This window comes from Globicephala melas, chromosome 17 (genome assembly GCF_963455315.2).
Source record: "Globicephala melas chromosome 17, mGloMel1.2, whole genome shotgun sequence".
NCBI lineage: Eukaryota > Metazoa > Chordata > Mammalia > Artiodactyla > Delphinidae > Globicephala > Globicephala melas.
In genome coordinates this window covers 23,254,840-23,275,192 of record NC_083330.1, presented here as the reverse complement: position 1 = coordinate 23,275,192, position 20,353 = coordinate 23,254,840, and positions in this window count along the sequence as shown.

The window sequence follows — 20,353 nt, the reverse complement described above, 5'->3', positions numbered from 1 at the left end:
AAAATGTTCAACATCTAGTCATCAGAGAAAAACAAATTAAGAACCATAATGAGATGGGTTTTTTTTTGTTTTTTTTTTAATTAATTAATTTATTTTTATTTTTGTCTGCCTTGGGTCTTTGTTGCTGTGAGCGGGCTTTTCTCTAGTTGTGGTGAGCGGGGGCTACTCTTTGTTGCGGTTTGCAGGCTTCTTGTTGGGTGCCTTCTCTTGTTGCAGAGCACAGGTTCTAGGCACGTGGGCTTCAGTAGTTGTGGCACGTGGGCTCAGTAGTTGTGGCTCGTGAGCTCTAGAGCACAGGCTCAAGTAGTTGTGGCGCATGGGCTTAGTTGCTCCGTGGCATGTGGGATCTTCCCGGACCAGGGCTCAAACCCATGTCCCTGCATTGGTAGGCCGATTCTTAACCACTGTGCCACCAGGGAAGTCCCAGCTGTATATAATCTTGTTTGTGGTTTTTTTTTTGTTTTTTTTTTTGCGGTATGCGGGTCTCTCACTGTTGTGGCCTCTCCCGTTGCGGAGTACAGGCTCCGGACGCACAGGCTTAGCGGCCATGGCTCATGGGCCCAGCCGCTCCGCAGCATGTGGGATCTTCCTGGACCGGGGCACGAACCTGTGTCCCCTGTATCGGCAGGCGGACTCTCAACCACTGTGCCACCAGGGAAGCCCTATTTGTGTTTTTAAAATTAACTTAGTTAAAATTATTTTAACTAAGTTTTTAGTGAAAAAAAATCAATGAAATACACACCCACAAGAATGGCTAAAAATTAAAAAGACTGACAATAACAAATGTTGACAAGAATGTAAAGCCATTGGAACTCATACATGGCTAGTTGGAATGCAAAGAGTACAGCCACTTTGTAAAATAGTATGGTAGCATCTTATAAAGTTAAATATACATTTAACGTGTGACTAAGCAATCCTATTCCTGTGTAACTACGCAAGCAAAATGAAAACATATGCATACAGCATCATTCATAATATCCAAAAACTAGAAACAAGTCAAGTGTCTATAAATAGGACAACGGATAAACAAACTGTGGCATATTCATAAAACAAAACATTACACAGCAATAAAAAAGGATAAACTATGACCATGCAACAATGTGAGTGCATCTCCAAAGCATTATGCTGAGTGAAAAAAGCATAACACAATATAGTACATAGCATGTGATTCTATTTTTATGAGGTTCTAGAACAGGCAAATTTAACCAAAGTTGGAAATATTTGAAATATTGATTGCTTTGGCAGGGTTGGGGAAGAGGAAAAGAACTCCAGGTGACTGAGGTGAAAAATTATATGAAGGGCTTCCCTGGTGGCGCAGTGGTTGAGAGTCCACCTGCCGTTGCAGGGGACATGGGTTTGTGCCCCAGTCCGGGAAGATCCCACATGCCGCGGAACGGCTGGGCCCGTGAGCCATGGCCACTGAGCCTGCGCGTCCGGAACCTGTGCTCTGCAATGGGAGAGGCCACAACAGTGAGAGGCCCGCGTACCACAAAAAAAAAAAAAAAAAAAAAAAATTATATGAAGAAGCTCACTGCTCCTCTCTTTCTTTAGCTTACACTTAAATTGCTTAATTTCCTATTTAGTTTCTTTAAGTAGCTCTTGTTCCCTGTGTCAGCAGGTTTTACCTCCTGTGCTGGTATTTTGGTCTCAGGAAGTTGACAGTTCGATGAATAAGATGAAGAATCCGTCAGAGAGACACCTCTGGAAAAATACATCTTGCTAGTCTCCCAAATGTGCACAGGGGTCAGAGATCCAACTGGTCACTCTTTTGAGAAGAGTCATAATTAACTAGATCTATAGCTAATAACATCAACAGACCTCAAAGAGATCGTGAAAACTAAGGTAAAATACGTGCCATACAATACCATTTATGCAAAGATTAAAAACATACATACAATGGTGTATTTTGATTGTAGAATCAAAGTATAAATGTATAGACAGGAAATATATACACTAACTTCAGGATGTACACATACTCCTCTTCTGGGGAGAGAAGGCTAGGGAATAGGATCAAGGAGTTATCAATTACATCTAAATCTATCTATATTAAAATTGTTGAAATCTGTTGTTTGGGTTGGGATGAATATTTTGTACCATTACGCTATGTACTTCTCTGTGTGTTTGACAATTTTTATAGTCAAACACAACAAAAAGATTGAGACAGACATCAACCCTGTAGGCTGGCTAGTTCTGGTCCTAGCAGCGTCTCTCCCAGCATCTGCCTGCCTTGAAGTATTTAACAGAAAAAAATAAAAACTATGCCTCACCAAGAGTCTTCTTAGTAGCATCTTGGGAAAGGAAAATCTCCTTTCCCTCTTAGCGAGTGCTCTCAAGAAAAATCTATTGAGAACCACATCTTCCCTTTTCTGAGTATCAGCTTCTATCAACCTATAATTCCCAGGAAATGGAGCTCAAGTCCATTACAGATCAAATCAAACCAGTGTCATGTCTGAACCACATCAGGGGAATTTCAGCATAAACTTAAAGGTCCCTTCCAGCCTGGAGTTTCTATGGTTGATTTTTTTTTTTCCAGAATGTTTTTCAAGTTATGAGATGCTTTTCTCCTCAACAATCAATAGAACAATACCATCAGGTATACCTATAGTTTCGAATTTTTGATTTTGTTTTTTAACAATGCAGTTAGCAACCTGGCCACTGGATGTTACTCTTGTTTTTTTTTTTTAAAAAAAACAACAATTGAAAATAAACCATTTATTGGAAACAGCATCTAGAAATTGCAAGGGAGTTGTTACCTATCAGTAGGTGAGGAGATTGCTTCATCTGGGACACTGAGATGATTAGAGAAAGCACAATAACTATTACCATTAAAAAAAGATAAAAGAAATTAAGCTCCAAGACCAGCATTAGTTTCCAACCAATGGACTACCAATGTTAGCAATGATGGTTCAGATTAGGTGAGTGTCCACATTCAATGTATAAACCTCTGTTTATATTCTTCCCAGAACACATATCACATTTCAGCATATCAGGTAATTTACTTATTGGTTTTGCTTACTGTCTGTCTTCGCACTCCAGAACACAGCTCCAGGAGAGCAGGCATCTCAGTCTGCACTATTCACTGCCTGTGACGTAGCTGGTGCTCAATAACTAGCTGTTGACTGAATGAATTTCGGCATTTCATAACCCCTACCTGCCAGATGATGATCTTAAAGATAAAACAAATACGGCTGCTCTTTACTGAGGGCTGACTACATGCCAGGCCCTGGGCTAAGCGCCTTACATGCACTTCATTTAATGTTTTAACAACCCCCGCGAACAAGGTAACTGTCTCACTGCGAATAAGAGGAAACCCAGACATAGGTGAGCTGCCTAAGATCACACAACGCCAAGAAGCGGAGCAGGGATTTGAATCCCGGTCTACGAAATTCCAGAGCGGGCTCCTAATCCCAGTCTCACATGCCCACTATGTAGGAGGGTTACGACGTGTCCAACACCAGGAAAAAACTTCTATCTCTGAACTCCAATTAGAACTGGTAACTTCCCAGCATCCAGTAACACCCTTGCCCTTTACCAGTTCCTTTCCATCGTTACATGCGGCAAGCTCACAGGAAGAAGAACTGGGGTTTCCCTCCCGAATCCAGGCTTGTCCTCACCTCTACCACCTGGCACAGAACCTTGTCACAATGTCATGTCTGTTAATAAAGATGTAGAGTTGTCAGATGCATTCACTTTTTTTTTTTTTTTTTTTTGCGGTAGGCGGGCCTCTCACTGCTGTGGCCTCTCCCGTTGCGGAGCACAGGCTCCGGACGCGCAGGCTCAGCGGCCACGGCTCACGGGCCCAGCTGCTCCGCGGCATGTGGGATCTTCCCGGACCGGGGCACGAACCCGCGTGCCCTGCATCGGCAGGCGGACTCTCAACCACTGCGCCACCAGGGAAGCCCCATTTTTTTTTTATTTTGGCCATGCGGCATGTGGGATTTTAGTTCCCCAAACTAGGTTCAAACCCGCACCACCTGCCTTGGAAACGCAGCATCTCAACCACCGGACCACCAGGGAAGTCCCCGCATTCACTTCTTGAAGTCAAGAGGCAATCATGCTGTTCTTACAAGTGTGGTTTAGGAGGAAAAGCTTGAGCTTTGGAATCATACAGCCCTTGGTTCAAATGCTATTTCTGTATTTGCCACCTGTGACATTTGAAAGTCATTTGATCCTCCTGGGCTTGGGTTTTTCACTGGTAAAGTGGAAATACTGACACCTACCTCTCGAAGTTGTTGAGAAGTTAAAGATTCTTGCAATCAATATTAAGGCCCTTTCTCTTTCACATGGAGACGTAGGGACAAACTAGCATACTTTTTTCCAGTTAGAAAAAAACAGAGGAGAAGAGTACAAAGAAAAGGCATTTAAGATCTCCACAGCAACTTGTCTCATCTTGTTTGAGTCCTGTTTCTAGGAGGATGGGGTACCGGGCAAGGGGAAAGGAACTGGGGTTGTTTCTCTTTAAGACCTCTCTGCTCTGAGCCCGTGAACTTGTGTTGTGAGTGGTAGAGAGGGGATGAGAAGTGAGGAGAGGACCAGGGAGGGGGAAAACTCAGGGAGCTTCATCCAGACGTGCAGTTGCCACAAAACAACTAGAATGGCTTATCTTTTTCTCATTGATTTGTAGAGCTGTTTACATATTCTGAATAGTAATTCTTATCATTATAATAGTAATTATAAGCATGCATGCAAATACCTCTTTACAGTTTATGGCTGTCTTTTAACTTTTTTCTTGGTGTTCTTTGTTGTTTAGGAGTTGTATGAGTATTTATTGCTTCAAAAGTTTAAAAAGGCAAATAAAGCCCAATGTTAGCCTTAAAAAAAAACTAGGGTAAATACATATTTAACTGGCACATGAGTGTTAGGCTATTAGTTATAGTTATTCTTTTCTATATTTTGTGATATTTCTGAAAACAAAAGTAAAAACAAACACCAAAGAAAATTTTGGCCCTCATTCCCTTCATCTCAAGCCCTAAAAGAGCTAAGTGCACAACCTCCTTTCTTTTCCCCATCTTAAAGGTATTTTATGGAAGGCTATTGAGCACAGGATAAGAAAACTGCATCTCAAAATGACTTGGAATTCTGGGGACATTCTTGGCCGAGACACCCAATCACAGGAACAGCCCCAGGCCAAATTGTGAAAGAGCTACGTGTCTCTGGGCGCCTCCATTCCTGAAGCCCCGACCCTGTCCTTTCAACATCCTCTCCTCCCCCCAGGCACCTGGCAGTCTCCTTGGATTCCCAAAGTCACCCCTCCCAGCACCGCACACACAGAGTCACACAAAAGTAAGAGACCAACTAAATGTGGACTCTACCCTAGAAGTGTTTCCACGTTGAAAGTCTTTAGAGAGTGGCAAAGACAGACAAATGAAACAGTCAAAATCCCTCAGTGGGGTTTCTCAAAAGCAGGAACAGAACGACCCAGAAGCTCCCAACACTTCCATACCAACTACTGCTGGAGTACGGAGGAGCCATGTTGTTCCGCATCAGAGCCCAGAGGCCACTCAGCACACAGAGCTTCTCCTGTCTCGTCTGTGCTGGACTCTGTGGGAGACTTGGGGGATGTGTGAAGAGGACACCCAAATCCCTCTCCTCAGGCAGCTTCCAGTCTATGTTTGTGGTGGGGAGGGGAGAGGGGTAAGGGTCTTAATAAAATTAGTAAACTGATGTTATATTATCTTTGACAATAAATACTTTGGAGATGAACCTAGCAGGAAAGGGGACCAGCAGAGCAGGGGGGAGGGACTGGTGCACTTTGACCTGGGAAGGTCGGGGTGTCATTTGAGCAAAGACTTAAAGAAGGTGAAGGGTGAGCCACGAGGCTCTGTAGGGAACAGCGGACAGCGAGTGGATGAACCACCTGCCTCCCAGCCCTCCAACGTTCCCTGTCCTTCAAGACTGAACCTCTCAAGTTTTAAGAAGACATTATGCGATGTCTTGCTTCACTAGTTTGTATACACTGTTCCCTTTGCCTGAGATCCACCACCTGTCTTTTCTGCCTGGCCAATCCCTACCTGTCCTTCCAGAGCCAGATCAGCTGCCACATCCCCTTGAAACCTTCCTCAATGCCTCCAGGCAGATACACTTGTGACTTCCTTTGCGCTCTCAGAATACTGCGTTCACTTCTTACTAGAAGCTCTTACTACTTTTCCTGGGGAGCGTTTCACAGAATTCACACACAACAAGGGGTAAGCTATTACTACCATCACCGTTGTTAGTTAGACCTACGAGAAAACAGGTTCTAACAGGTTGAGTAACTTGTCCCGGATCATCAGCTAGATTTGGAAGGTGAGACGTTAAAGTCAACAACTTGTGCTCTAAAACAAGGCTCTTCCTGCAAATCTAGGAGCCTCACCAGGCACTGGGTAAAGTATATTTGTGTCAGAATGTTCTGCTACTTCTTGATCAACTTGAGGACAGACACCATTTCTGTTCGAATGGGGGAGGGGTCGTCTGGGGAGTATCAGGTAGATATTGGTTCAGTGAATAAAGGGATGAATTAATCACCAACAGTGCAGGCACTCGTGTGGAATTGATTTTTGAGCAGGGGCCTTCCTGTGCTACCTAAATCTCTACCTGGCCTCACCAGAATCAGGTAATGCTAGGGGAAGGGATTTTTTTGGCATTTGGCTACGGTCTTTCCACTTTGGGCACCCTTAAGTAAATCGGCTTGCAACACTTGAGGGGGCTGGGGGCACAGGTCAGCAAATGGAGCCACAGAGCATATGGGACTAAGCCATTCTCTCCTCTGCATCTTAATTGTCTCTGTGTTTCTCTCCCAAACACATAGGCAAACTTCAGACCCCAGATCTCCAAGCAGGACAGCAAGAGACTGTAGTTTTCCAAGTCTTTCTAAAAAGGTAGAGAGTATAGTTTTCCATTGACTAGTCCCTAAGGTAATAAATGAGATGCTGTCCCTAAGATAACAAATGAGATAGAAGAGAAAAGAGAAGAAGGTCTAAGAGTGACCAAGAATGAGGGGAGAGATGGTCTTGAAGGTGATTTGCTAATGGAAGGTTAATCCCTATACCATGTAGGCACCCCTGAAATATTTACTAAGGGAATTAGTTGGATCTATGGGAAGGAAACATTTTTGCTTCTGGTAGTTGGAGATGGTGTTTTTCTTCCAAATCAAGGTGAGGAAATACTTATGTCACAGATTTCAGTTTCTAAAGGGCTTTCCACATGCAGTGGAACTCGGGGTTGCTAATTGTTGCTACTCCACCTCTTTTGTTCACTCATCCACAACAGTATTCATACAATAATGAGCCTCAGATACCTAGAAGCCATGGCCTGTCTACAAAGAGTCCGAAGGGGAGGCTCTCAGGTAAGTGTGCAAGCAGGCACAGGAGCTGTGAGGGTTGTCTTCAGGCCACCACATCAGCCCGAAACAGGGGCGAAAGGCTCCAAAGAGTCCTACGTGAGCAAAGTCTAGGAAATCTGTTTAGTTGTGTTTCTTTTTTTTTTTTTTTTTTTCGGTACGCGGGCCTCTCACTGTTGTGGCCTCTCCCGTTGCGGAGCACAGGCTCCGGACGCGCAGGCTCAGCGGCCATGGCTCACGGGCCCAGCCGCTCCGCGGCATGTGGGATCTTCCTGGACCGGGGCACGAACCCGTGTCCCCTGTATCGGCAGGCGGACTCTCAACCACTGCGCCACCAGGGAAGCCCTAGTTGTGTTTCTTTGGGAGCAGGTGGGCAGGAGAAGAATCATAGCTCTCTTTTAACTGAATTATCCTATTGTTTAAACTTGAAAGCAATTCCTTCTGTTTTATAGGGGGATGGAAGGACTGAGACTAAAGCCCTGATGTATTCCACTTCCCTAGGCCTCAGCATCCTCTCCTGGGGTGGATGAGATCTCAGCTCCTTGGGGAGGTGGGCAGCAGGGGGGACTCCCACCCCACCTCCACCCACTCTTTCCAGACTAGAACACCACAATCCTAACTCTGCTCTTATCTAATTCTTTATTGTGTGTTAAAATGTAAAACACTGGGGCTTCCCTGTTGGCGCAGTGATACATAATAAGCCCGTATGCTTCCCTGGTGGCGCAGTGGTTAAGAATCTGCCTGCCAATGCGGGGGACACGGGTTCGAGCCCTGGTCTGGGAAGATCCCACATGCCGCGGAGCAACGGGGCCCGAAAGCTGTAACTGCTGAGCCTGCGCGTCTGGATCCTGTGCTCCGCAACAAGAGAGGCCGCGACAGTGAGAAGCCCGCGCACCGCGATGAAGAGGGGCTCCTGCTTGCCACAACTAGAGAAAGCCCTCGCACAGAAACGAAGACCCAACACAGCCAAAAATAAATAAATAAATAAAATTTTAAAAAATAATAATAACCAGCATCACCGAGGTATTCCGTTCATACTTTGGCCCCAGTAGGAATCACAGTCTTAATTTATTAGGCCTGCTATGGGCGGGGCACTGTGCGCTTTGAAACACAATGCTTGGAGAATGTTTCGAAGCAGATGCCTTCAAACTATACCATAAGGAATAAACACGTAGAGTAAAAACAATGAACGTTTGCGTAGAATCTTGCAATTTACCAAGATGTGTATTACTTCATTCTCCCCTGGGCACAGCCCTTTGAGTTGGGCAGTCTCCACATCTTATAGATGAGGAAAGCAAGGCCTTGTAGAGTTAGAAAATGCACCTGAGATTGCTCATCTGTTTATCACTGGACGTAAACGGTGGGAAACATATGTTAAGGAAGGAGATGAAGGGAGAGGTCAGAACTCACTCCTTTGGGAGACAGCCGGCCAGCAGGTAAACCATTCCCACTTACTCCAAACTGCAAGAGAAAGCGCCACCCCAAACGTACCATATAGTGATGCCCAGCGTCTCCTACTCTGCAGCTTCCTTCCTCCCAAGATTTGAAAACTAGAGGGTGTGAAGAAAAGGGAGCCCTCCTACACCATTGGTGGGAATGTAACTTGGTGCAGCCACTATGGGGAACAGTATGGAGGTTCCTTAAAAAACTAAAAATAGAACTACCATACGACCCAGTAATCCCACTACTGGACATATACCCTGAGAAAACCATAATTCAAAAAGAGTCATGTACCACAGTGTTCACAGCAGCACTATTTACAATGGCCAAGACGTGGAAACAACCTAAATGTCAATTGACAGATGAATGGATAAAGAAGAGGTGGTGCATATATAAATGGAATATTACTCAGCCAAAGGGGAAAAGGGGTGGAGGGATAAATTAAGAGTTTGGGATTAACAGATACACACTACTATATGTAAAATAGATAAACAGCAAGGACCTACTGTATAGCACAGGGAACTCTATTCAATATCTTGTAATAACCTATAATGGAAAAGAATCTGAAAAAGAATAGAGATAAATTACTGTACAGTAGAAACTAACACAACATTGTAAAAGAACTATACTCCAAAAAAACTTCTTTAAAAAAGGATGTGATTACTTACTTTTCAAAAAAAAAAAAGAATAGAGATAAATATATATGTATAAATGAATCACTTTGCTGTACACCTGAAACTAACACAACATTGTAAATCAACCATACTTCAATTAAAAAAAAAAAGATTTGAAAACTAAGTAAGGAAAATCAACTAAAGTAAAGATAATCGATTTTCTGATCAAGATCCCCTCCCCGACCCTTGAATCTACTTAGAACCAGCTGGCTAAGAAAAAACCTCGTCTGGGACATTTAGAATTTGCAGTTTTTGCCAGTGCAATGGTTACTTTACGTCTCCACGCCGCCCCCATGTGGAGGGTGGGTCATGACTCAGCAGACATCTGGGGGTGTGGAGAGCACCGCAGTGTGGCCAGGGGTTAGTATGAGGTCCCGAGTTCCCTCCGCCCAGAGCAGTGGGCTGAGGCTCAGCTGTGGCCTTGTGTCCTTTCCCAGCTCCAAAGGCACTTCCACCCAGACCTCAGGCTTGGACAGAATCCTAATGATAAAAATATAACAATTAAAAATAGAAAAACAAATATAAATACTACGGTCTCGCTCGTAAAAACATGAGCACATTATATAGAGTCTCTATTATAATTTCTTGCTCAAAGAATTTTTGGTATTAACATCCTTCCAAGTCTACTGCAAGGTGAATTCAAGGTGAATTCCCAGAGCCTAGGGTGGTGCTTGCTGTTTAGCAAGTATTTACTGACTGACTGACCCAACCCCTGCCCCGACACACCTCAGGCAAAGAAGTGTAGGGAAATGGTGCAAGCCTTCGAGTCTGCTGTGGAGGGCTGAGGGCTTCTCTGCTATGTGCAAGTGAGGATTTTAAAGTTTACTGAAGGCTCCTGCAGTTTGGGGTAGGTCAGGACCCATAACACTACTTTATGTTGGACTGAAACTTCAGAGAATAAGGAGAGGATGAGAAGGGGGTGCCTGGGACTGAGGGCAGGGTCCCGGAGAGCAGGCATCCCCGTCTAATTTATCCCTTGCCAATCAATGGATATCCTAGCTTGGCCATTGCCCTGGAAGGAGTTACTTAACCCCTTCTCTCCTCTGTTCTACATCTGTGAAATATGAAAAGGAGGTGCCCATATCAATGGCTATTTAAAGGCTTAGATCAAACAATGTGTGCGAATGTCTCTCAGGAGACTGTAACTTGACATCCCCAGAGTAGGGACTGGTATTCTTCTCTTTGTGTGCCCAGCATTGTACAGAGAGACTTCATAAGCACTTGTGAAACAGAATAAAGGAAACCTCATTTAAAATGGAGTCAGGACCACCTAGAGGAGTGGGATAGGGAGGGTGGAAGGGAGACGCAAGAGGGAGGAGATATGGGGATATATGTATATGTATAGCTGATTCACTTTGTTATAAAGCAGAAACTAACACACCATTGTAAAGCAATTATACTCCAATAAAGATGTAAAAAAAAAAATGGAGTCAGGAGGCCAGAAGGGGGAGTCCTCAGGCACTACCTCTTGAAGTTAGTTACAAACCCCGACAGAAGCAAGTCTGTTACAGACTCCAACAGCAAGACTGTCAATTACAGGCCCCAACAGGAAGAATTCTTGGCGCCCAGCAACAAACCCAGCCAATGGGCAACACCTGCCATCCCGAACTCTTGTTTTCCTCCAATGGCGTTTTATTCAAAACAACCCCTCCCAACTTCCCCCTTTTTCTCTATAAAGTAACGTTCCTTTGCTGTTGGGTTCACCTATATTTCTGCTGTAACTTGCTTGTCCCAAACTGCAATTCCTCTGCTATTCTCAAATCAATCCATTATGCTGATAAGCTGCTTTATTTTTTAGGACAATACACTCACTGGAAGAATAACTAAAGGATGGTGAATTGCTACTCGCAGATTCTGGGTGGGCAGAACATTGGGAGAATATTTCAGGGTAAATGGAGTAGACTTGGAGGAGGTGCTTAAATGAATGGATGGAAGGGTATTAGAAGTACCCCAGGCACACATGGGGTGTCTTAGGAGTACTGGAAGCCAAAGAAGAGGGATCAGCTGAGTGCCTTGAAGTGTCCCGTGAGCATCTGCGAATACAGTCACCAAGGGAAGGGAAGTATCAGTGGAACTTTAGGGGAGAAGGGGTGGGTTGGCATAAAGTGGATAGATTACACAGAAGAAAGAATCGAAGTTAAAGGCATAAAAAAAAGCACAAAATATACTGAAACGTAGCATCCATCCAGCACTCCCTGTGAGCTGAGGACCACACGGAACTCCAGAATTCTGTTTTCTCAGAGACTTTATCCAGGTGGTAAATTTGACCAGTTCTGTGGGTACCAGGCCCAGTCTTCTGATTGTGACTCTCAGCCCAGGGCTTGAGAAGACACTTCCTGAAAGCCCACCCAACTCTCAATCCAAGCCCAGGCTTTTCCAGAACACAGTCACAGGATGAAGCCCAAGTTTCATTTTATTTATTTTTAATAAATGTATTTATTTATTTATTTTTCGCTGTTTTCCATCTTTGTTGTTGGGTCTTCGTTGCTGCGCTCGGACTTTCTCTAGTTGTGACGAGAGGGGGCTTCTCTTCGTTGTGGTGCATGGGCTTCTCATTGTGGTGGCTTCTCTTGTTTCGGAGCTTGGGCTCTAGGTGTGCGGGCTTCAGTAGTTGTGGCACGTGGGCTCAGTTGTTGTGGCTCGCAGGCTCAGTAGTTGTGGCGCACGGGCTTAGTTGCTCTGCAGCATGTGGGACCTTCCCAGACCAGGGCTCGAACCCGTGTCCCCTGCATTGGCAGGCGGATTCTTAACCACTGCGCCACCAGGGAAGTCCCCAAGCTTCATTTTAGAGGGCCCCTTCCTTCCTTGTGTGTCCTCATTGATGAAGCTCTCTCACTGGGGAAGTGTGTGTCATTTCTGGGTGAGATGGGAATGAAGATAGAGACCCACTCTCCTGAGGCCTCCGCGTTCCACTCAGACCCTCTAGGGGGTCCTTCTCCCCTTATTCCATTCCAGGCTGTGCTCTGCACCGGATGCCAGTGATGCTTTGTGAAAAGAGGCAGAGTCAGGAACTCATTTTTCTCTCTCTCTTTTTCTTTCTTTTTTAATTGGGAAAGTTTGAGCACACATGCAACCTAAGAGAAAGGGGCCAGCAAAAAAGGAGAAAGATGTTATTTATAATTGCCATATTTCATCAAACTCAATCTGCTATCAATTTAAAAATGAATTAAGTATTTTGGATATCACCATTCTTAGTTACCACATTATGACATCCCATCCTGATTTCAGAGTTTTTTTTTTTAATTATTTATTTATTATTTATTTATTTATTTTTGCGGTACGCAGGCCTCTCACTGTTGTGGCCTCTCCCGTTGCGGAGCACAGGCTCCGGACGCACAGGCCCAGCGGCCATGGCTCACGGGCCCAGCCGCTCTGCGGCACGTGGGATCCTCCCGGACCAGGGCACGAACCCATGTCCCCTGCATCGGCAGGCGGACTCCCAACCACAGCGCCACCAGGGAAGCCCCCAGAGATTTTTAAATGGGGGAAAATAGGCAATATATTTAACATAGAAAGGCACTGCCATGTCCATTGGAAAGGTAAGCAAGTCATTAGCAAAGTAGTAGCTAGTATTTATTTAACAAACCCTTATTTAATGTTACTGTGTTCCAGGCACTGTCCTTAGGCCTTCATAAATAATAATTAATTTAATCCTTGGAACAACTCTATGAGATAAGTACTATTGTCATCCCCATTTTATAGATCAGGAAACGGAGGCATTGAGAGGTTAAGAAATTTTCCCAAAGTCATTACCTAGCAGATGCAAGCTACAAACCATAGTCATTGCTCTCAGAGTCTGTTCTTCTTTCATTTATTCACCTGACTTTGGTCCACAGTAAAAGTCTGGTGAATAAATGAATGAGTGAGTGAATGAATTAAAAAAAAAATCCAAACTGAACTTCAAGCCCAGAAGTTAGCATGAATGTCTTTTTTTTGTCCCCTACTCCACTTAGGAAAAGGCCCACATGGCTTCCCTAAGTTCAAGGTCAGAGAACATTAGTGAAGTACTAAAGGAACTGAGAAGACAAGAACAGGGAGTGGGAAGTGGTGTATGGAAAAGAAAGAAAAATTGCAAAAGAATCAGCATGACTATTTTGTAGTTGTGACTCTGCTATTCATCTAACTGCAGTCTAATGGTTTATCAGTAAAGTCATCTGGGCTGTGAAGGACGGTGTTCTGGGAGAGAGCGCCACCTACTGAATGACCATCACCACAACCCGAGAATTTCCTCCAGGACAGCCAAGACAGCAGGAGAGGGGACAAAACAGCTTCAGAAATGGACCTACAATGAGAAAGTCAATTTACCAATAAATGATCTTGAACCTAAAGCTAAGTTCTTCTCCAGGCCATGCAGATGGTAATAGCTCAGAAAGTCTTCTACGTAAGAAGTTAAAGATCTAGAGGGACTTCCCTGGTGGCGCAGTGGTTAAGAATCCGCCTGCCAATACAGGGGACATGGGTTCGAGCTGTGGTCTGGGAAGATCCCACATGCTGCGGAGCAACTAAGCCCGTGTGCCACAACTACTGAGCCTGTGTGCCACAACTACTGTAGCCTGTGTGCCTAGAGCCTGTGATCCACAGCAAGAGAAGCCACCGCAATGAGAAGCCCACACACTGCAGCAAAGAGTAGCCACCATTCGCCACAACTAGAGAAAGCCTGTGCACAGCAATGAAGACCCAACGCAGCCATAAGTAAATAAGTAAATGTATAGAATAAAGTTAAAAAAATTTTTTTAATTGAAAAAAAAAAGAATCTAGAAAAGATCAGCTTGGCCTGAACAATGAGGACTTTGCTGAATTCCATGGCATGTAGTCTAGCTCATTTCCACGCTACACACGGCGACAATGAACGCAGAGGTAAACTCATACTCTTTTTTTGCGGTACGCAGGCCTCTCACTGTTGTGGCCTCTCCCGTTGCGGAGCACAGGCTCCGGACTCGCAGGCTCAGTGGTCATGGCTCACGGGCCCAGCCTCTCCGCGGCATGTGGGATCCTCCTGGACCGGGGCACAAACCCATGTCCCCTGCATCGGCAGGCAGACTCTCAACCACTGCGCCACCAGGGAAGCCCAGCTCATACTCTTAAAGGAGAAATAAAGCTAACAGCTATTGAGTCTCTATTTTGTGCTTCACCAGTGCATTCATTTCACCTTCATTCATTCAGTAAATATTTGCTGAGCAGTTACTATGTGCCGAGCACTGCTCCCAGACAATGGGAAAACAACAACTGAACAAAGGCAGTGGTCCTGATTCTTGGTCTTCAGAAGCTTGCCTGGGGGAGGAGGAGAGATGGATAGAAAATAAACAAGTACTCCGGTAGTTTCAGACAGTGAGATTCGATGTCAAGAAAATAAAACCAGAAACTGGGGGAAGAGTGATCACATCATTTAAAACTACCAATCATCTTGTGAAATAATATTATCGCTCCCATTCTACAGGCACTGAGAGGTAAAGTATTTAGCCCGAAGTCTGTTGAATTCAGTCCTCAGGGAGGGAGGGAGAAATCAAGCTGGCTAGGATTTAATTCTCTGCCTTTCTGAATCCAAAGCCTGTCTCTCATCACTCACGAGGCTGCCCAGGAAAAGAGGCAAGATGGACAATCATCGCGGGATGTCCTAGTCGGTATGTTATGTCAATCAATATATTTCACTGTAGGAGCTGTTTACAATACCCAAGTGTCTCTAGCGGGGCACACGCATGGGTATTCACGTGGATTCTCAGAATCTGATGGTCCTTGATTTTTTTTTTTTAATATTTATTTATTTATTTATTTGGTTGCACCGGGTCTTAGTTGCGTCTCACAGGCTCCTCAGCTGCGGCTCGCCAGCTCCTTAGTTGTGACATGTGAACTCTTAGCTGTGGAATGCATGTGGGATCTAGTTTCCTGACCAGGGATCGAACCCAGGCCTCATGCATAGGGAGCATGGAGTCTTATCCTCTGCGCCACCAGGGAAGTGCCGGTCCTTGATCTTTCAGAATACACTGAAGAGGGAAAAAGCAAGCAAAGACACTTCAGTTCTTGCCATGTGAGGCAGTGTATTTGTTCACAAGGCTTAAACTGATCTTGCACATTCAAGAATTCTTTTTTAGTTCTTTTTATTATACGAATCTCACCACGTTAGAGGATGTGTGGTCTTCCTTGTGCTTTCACAGTAAACCGTCATTTCCAAGAAGATGGGAAGAGAAGCTAGGGAGAGAGTTCTGTGGTATGGGTCTTGCCAAGTCATCTGTAGGGCAGGGAATATTGGGTTACCTCCCTAGAGGAAGAAGCTGCCTTTGTGACTGAGGTCGGAAGGATGTTGCCATCTCCTCTGAATGTCCACAGCAGGGTCTTCACATTGTCAGAGCCCCTCTCGGACAGCTTGTTGCTTCCTTACTCCCTTCGGAAGCCGGAAAAGACATGTGTTTCCTCACTCCTACTGCTTTCCTCCTCCAAGGGCGGGCGCAGGTTTGTGGACTGCTAGTGAGCAGGGTGGCTGAAACCACTTCAATTCAAATTACGTTGTGAAGAATTTATAGTAGTTTCCGACCACCGAAGATGACTATACATCCTACAATTGGGCTTCATCAGAAAGGAGCAGCTTGGTTTGACAAGCCCAGCTGCCAGCTGACTTTAAAACCTTGCTCTTCTCGGGCTCACAGATAACAAGTAGCAACTGCGTTGTTAATACATGGGCCCTGGGTGCAGCGGTGTCATTAAGGACAACAATGACCAGTACAGATGCGGCCACTGCCTCTGTCCTCCCAGCCTGCCACTCATTATCCCGGCTGGCTGCTCTCCTTCCCCAAAGCATGATGCTGTTAATGGGCTTTTATTGAATTTGAAAATGGCTACAAGCATTTTGAAAAAAATAACCCATCAGGAAACATAAAATAACCAGAGCAGACTCTAAAGTGCTTTTTAAAAATGACATGGGCCGATAATGCCAACACTTCACTTTGCCGGCCTTCCCTTGCCTCCTTCAGGGTTATCTGTTTGCGTCCTGCTGTTATCCTTGAGGAAACTGGTCCATAAAATGTTACTGAGGCAAAACTGAGTTACAGCCTGACCTCACGTGGGGCTCCCCTGATAAGATCTTTCCTGTGTAAAGCTTGGTGGGTGGATTGTGCTTTTGCACGATTTCCACCCCCTTCACTGTATGAATCCTCAACTGAGAGTTCCCTCCTGTTTTCAGATAATTTCTTTATCACTGGGTTTTGCATTAGGTACAGCAAGCGGTCCAGGATGTTCACGAACAGAACCCCTGGGGAATGCCACTTTCTTTCCCCTTCCTCGTAAGGTCCTCCAGCTGTCTTCACATTTGCAGTGTTTCCAAATGACTACAGCTTCTAGTTTCTCTGTCATTTTATCATCACGGGTCTTTTAATGTAGATCTCTTAGGAGCTTAGTGCTATCTCCGTGTCTTGAGCTACAGAAATTTATTGCTAATTCCAATGACAATAAGTTCTTACTGAGAAGTTTTGTTTATTCAGCCGGGGTTTTTGGAGAGCTGGCGGCACAAAGCTAGTAGTGGTTCAGAAACCTGGGGTAAGTAGGCCAGGTGACCAAGATTGGGGAAAGAACAGTTGGAGGAAGTCTTGAAGGCATGCTCAGTTTGGAGTAATGAAAGCACTGTTTTGCATTTTGAACAGAGGAAGGAGTTTAAGGAAGGATTTGGAGGCATGTCAAGTTTGGAGAAATGTAAGCACTGTAATTCAGTAAGGCAGGAGTGGGAGGTACACTGAGGAATGGTAAGAAATGAGGAGAGGAGGGGACTTCCTTGGTGGCGCAGTGGTTAAGAACCCGCCTGCTAATGCAGGGGACACAGGTTCGAGCCCTGGTCCGGGAAGATCCCACATGCCGCGGAGCAACTAAGTCCGTGCACCACAGCTACTGAGCCTGCGCTCTAGACTCCGTGAGCCACAACTACTGAAGCCCGTGTGCCTAGAGCCCATGCTCCGCAATAAGAGAAGCTACCGCAATGAGAAGCCCACGCACTACAATGGAGAGTAGCCCCACTCACTGCAACTAGAGAAAGCCTGCGTGCAGCAACAAAGACCCAACGCAGCCAAAAATAAATTAAAAAAAAAAAAAGGGCTTCCCTGGTGGCACAGTGGTTTGAGAGTCCGCCTGCCGATGCAGGGGACACGGGTTCGTGCCCCGGTCCAGGAAGATCCCACATGCTGCGGAGCGGCTAGGCCCGTGAGCCATGGCCGCTGAGCCTGCGCATCCGGAGCCTGTGCTCCGCAACGGGAGAGGCCACAACAGTGAGAGGCCCGCGTACCACAAAAAAATAAAAAATAAAAAATAAAAAAAATAATAAAAGAAGTGAGGAGAGGGGACCCGGGACATAGGTAAACTTGCTTTAATAGCCCCACAAATCAACAGAATGCCCCATGCCTTTGATTACTAACCAAAAGTCCTATTAGACTCCAGAATTTTAGACACAAACACACACACACACACACACGCATGCGCACACACACACATAATCACTACTTTTTGGGGGGGTTAAAAAAAGTTTTTCTAATTTTAAAAAATTTTACTTTTTTACAATTTCTTGACATACAAACAACTGTATATAGTTAATGTATGCAACTTGAGGAGCTTGGAGACAAGTACACACCTGTGAGACTGTCACTGCATTCTATGCCATAAACCTTTTTTTTTTTAGCATCTTTATTGGAGTATAATTGCTTTACAATGGTGTGTTAGTTTCTGCTTCACAACAAAATGAATCAGTTATATATATACATATGTTCCCATATCTCTTCCCGCTTGCGTCTCCCTCCCTCCCACCCTCCCTATCCCACCCCTTCAGGCGGTCACAAAGCACCGAGCTGATATCCCTGTGCTATGCGGCTGCTTCCCACTAGCTATCTACCTTACGTTTGATAGTGTATATATGTCCATGCCACTCTCTCGCTTTGTCACAGTTTACCCTTCCCCCTCCCCATATCCTCAAGTCCATTCTCTGGTAAGTCTGTGTCTTTATTCCCGTTTTACCCCTAGGTTCTTCATGACATTTTCTTTTTCTTAAATTCCATATATATGTGTTAGCATACAGTATTTGTCTCTCTCTTTCTGACTTACTTCACTCTGTATGACAGACTCTAGGTCTATCCACCTCATTACAAATAGCTCAATTTCGTTTCTTTTTATGACTGAGTAATATTCCGTTGTATATATGTGCCACATCTTCTTTATCCATTCATCCGATGATGGACACTTAGGTTGTTTCCATCTCCGGGCTATTGTAAATAGAGCTGCAATGAACATTTTGGTACATGATCCTTTTTGAATTATGGTTTTCTCAGGGTATGCCATAAACCTTTTCATCACCTCCAAAAGTTTTCTCCTGCCCTCTTATTGATTGATTGATTGATTGGGAGAAGGAGGGATCCCTTTATTTTATTTTTTTCTTTTTTCAAAATAGACAACTTTTTATTGAAGTATAGCCTTCTTATTTATTATTATTAGCTTTACTTTTTATTCTTCACTTTAGATTTAAAAATAACATGCCCTGTTGGACTTCCCTGGTGGCACAGTGGTGAAGAATCTGCCTGCCAATGCAGGGGACACAGGTTTGAGCCCTGGTCTGGGAAGATCCCACATGCCATGGAGCAACTAAGCCTGTGCCCGGCAACCAAGAGTAGCCTCTGCTCGCCGCAACTAGAGAAAGCCCGCGTGCAGCAATGGAGACCCAACACAGCCAAAAATAAAAAATAAAATAAAAAAATAAAAATAATATGCCCTGTCATTAGCAAGAATGCGATTGTGGCGCATCAGAAGATTTATGTTATAACTGGTGCCTCTTCTACAGCCTCCATATATCCATGTATTCACTAACTGTACATTTTCAGTTTATACACTTTGCTTACAAGCTCCTTTTCAAAATCATCCTTGCATCCTAAATAGTGGAATATGTAAAGCATAGGCATATATATGTGTATAATCTGAATCAATGCTTAGATTTATTTGGTATACGCAGCTATATGGTTTTTGGGAAATTCTGAGAAAATTGAAAAATTAGATGTGCAATGGAATAGACGTTTAATTAGATGTTAATTAGAGAAAACAAAATACACCAGTCTGTAAAGATTGTTCATTGTTTAAATCCCCAATGTGAAAGGCTGCAGTTTATGTTCCAGCCCCTTGCACAGCAGTGATTTTGACTAATTCTCCTCTCACTGATGCCCGTGGCTCTCCATCTGTCGATACATTACTGTCTGAATTTCGACAGCAAAGGCATATTTTTAAAATCCTCTCTTCCCTTTGCATTTCACTCTGATTTTCTACTGAAGTGATGTTAATTTCAGCTCAGGCAAAGAGTGTTCCCCAGCTCATTAGGAATAGGGACACTTCTACGGGTCCTTTTTCTGATTATCATAAATTATGAGGTGACATGGACAGAGGTGCAGTCAGATCTGTACGACCCAAGAGAGCCAGGGAGAGAGTCAAATGGTTTTTAAGTGGAATACACACATCTTGGTTTCCAGGCTTTAAGAGTCAAAAACGCAGCAAAAACAATTTAGATCACACACTTTACTTTCTCTTCAATGAGAGTGTCTAATAATGACCAACACTCTGGTGGAAATTCAGGGCTGTGCAAAGCTGACAGAGAGTTTGCGGTACTGATTTGCAAATAAAGATGAGAGGTACCAAATCCAAAGATGTAGATAGCAACTTAAGTGAAGGAGGAACTGAAATAAATCAAAATATAATTTGAAGACCTCTGGGTTCTAGAAGAAAGGGGTATCCTTTAGCAAGGACATAGTAAATTGTAGCAGGCACACACAAACAAATAGAAAACGAGGGAAAAAATCTGTAATTGAAGAAGGGAAAAAGTCTTGGGGAAAAGATGATCATGAGAGGATAGTAATTTTTATACAACCATATTCAAATTTAAAGTGCGATTTTCAGAAATCAAATCTAAGCCCAT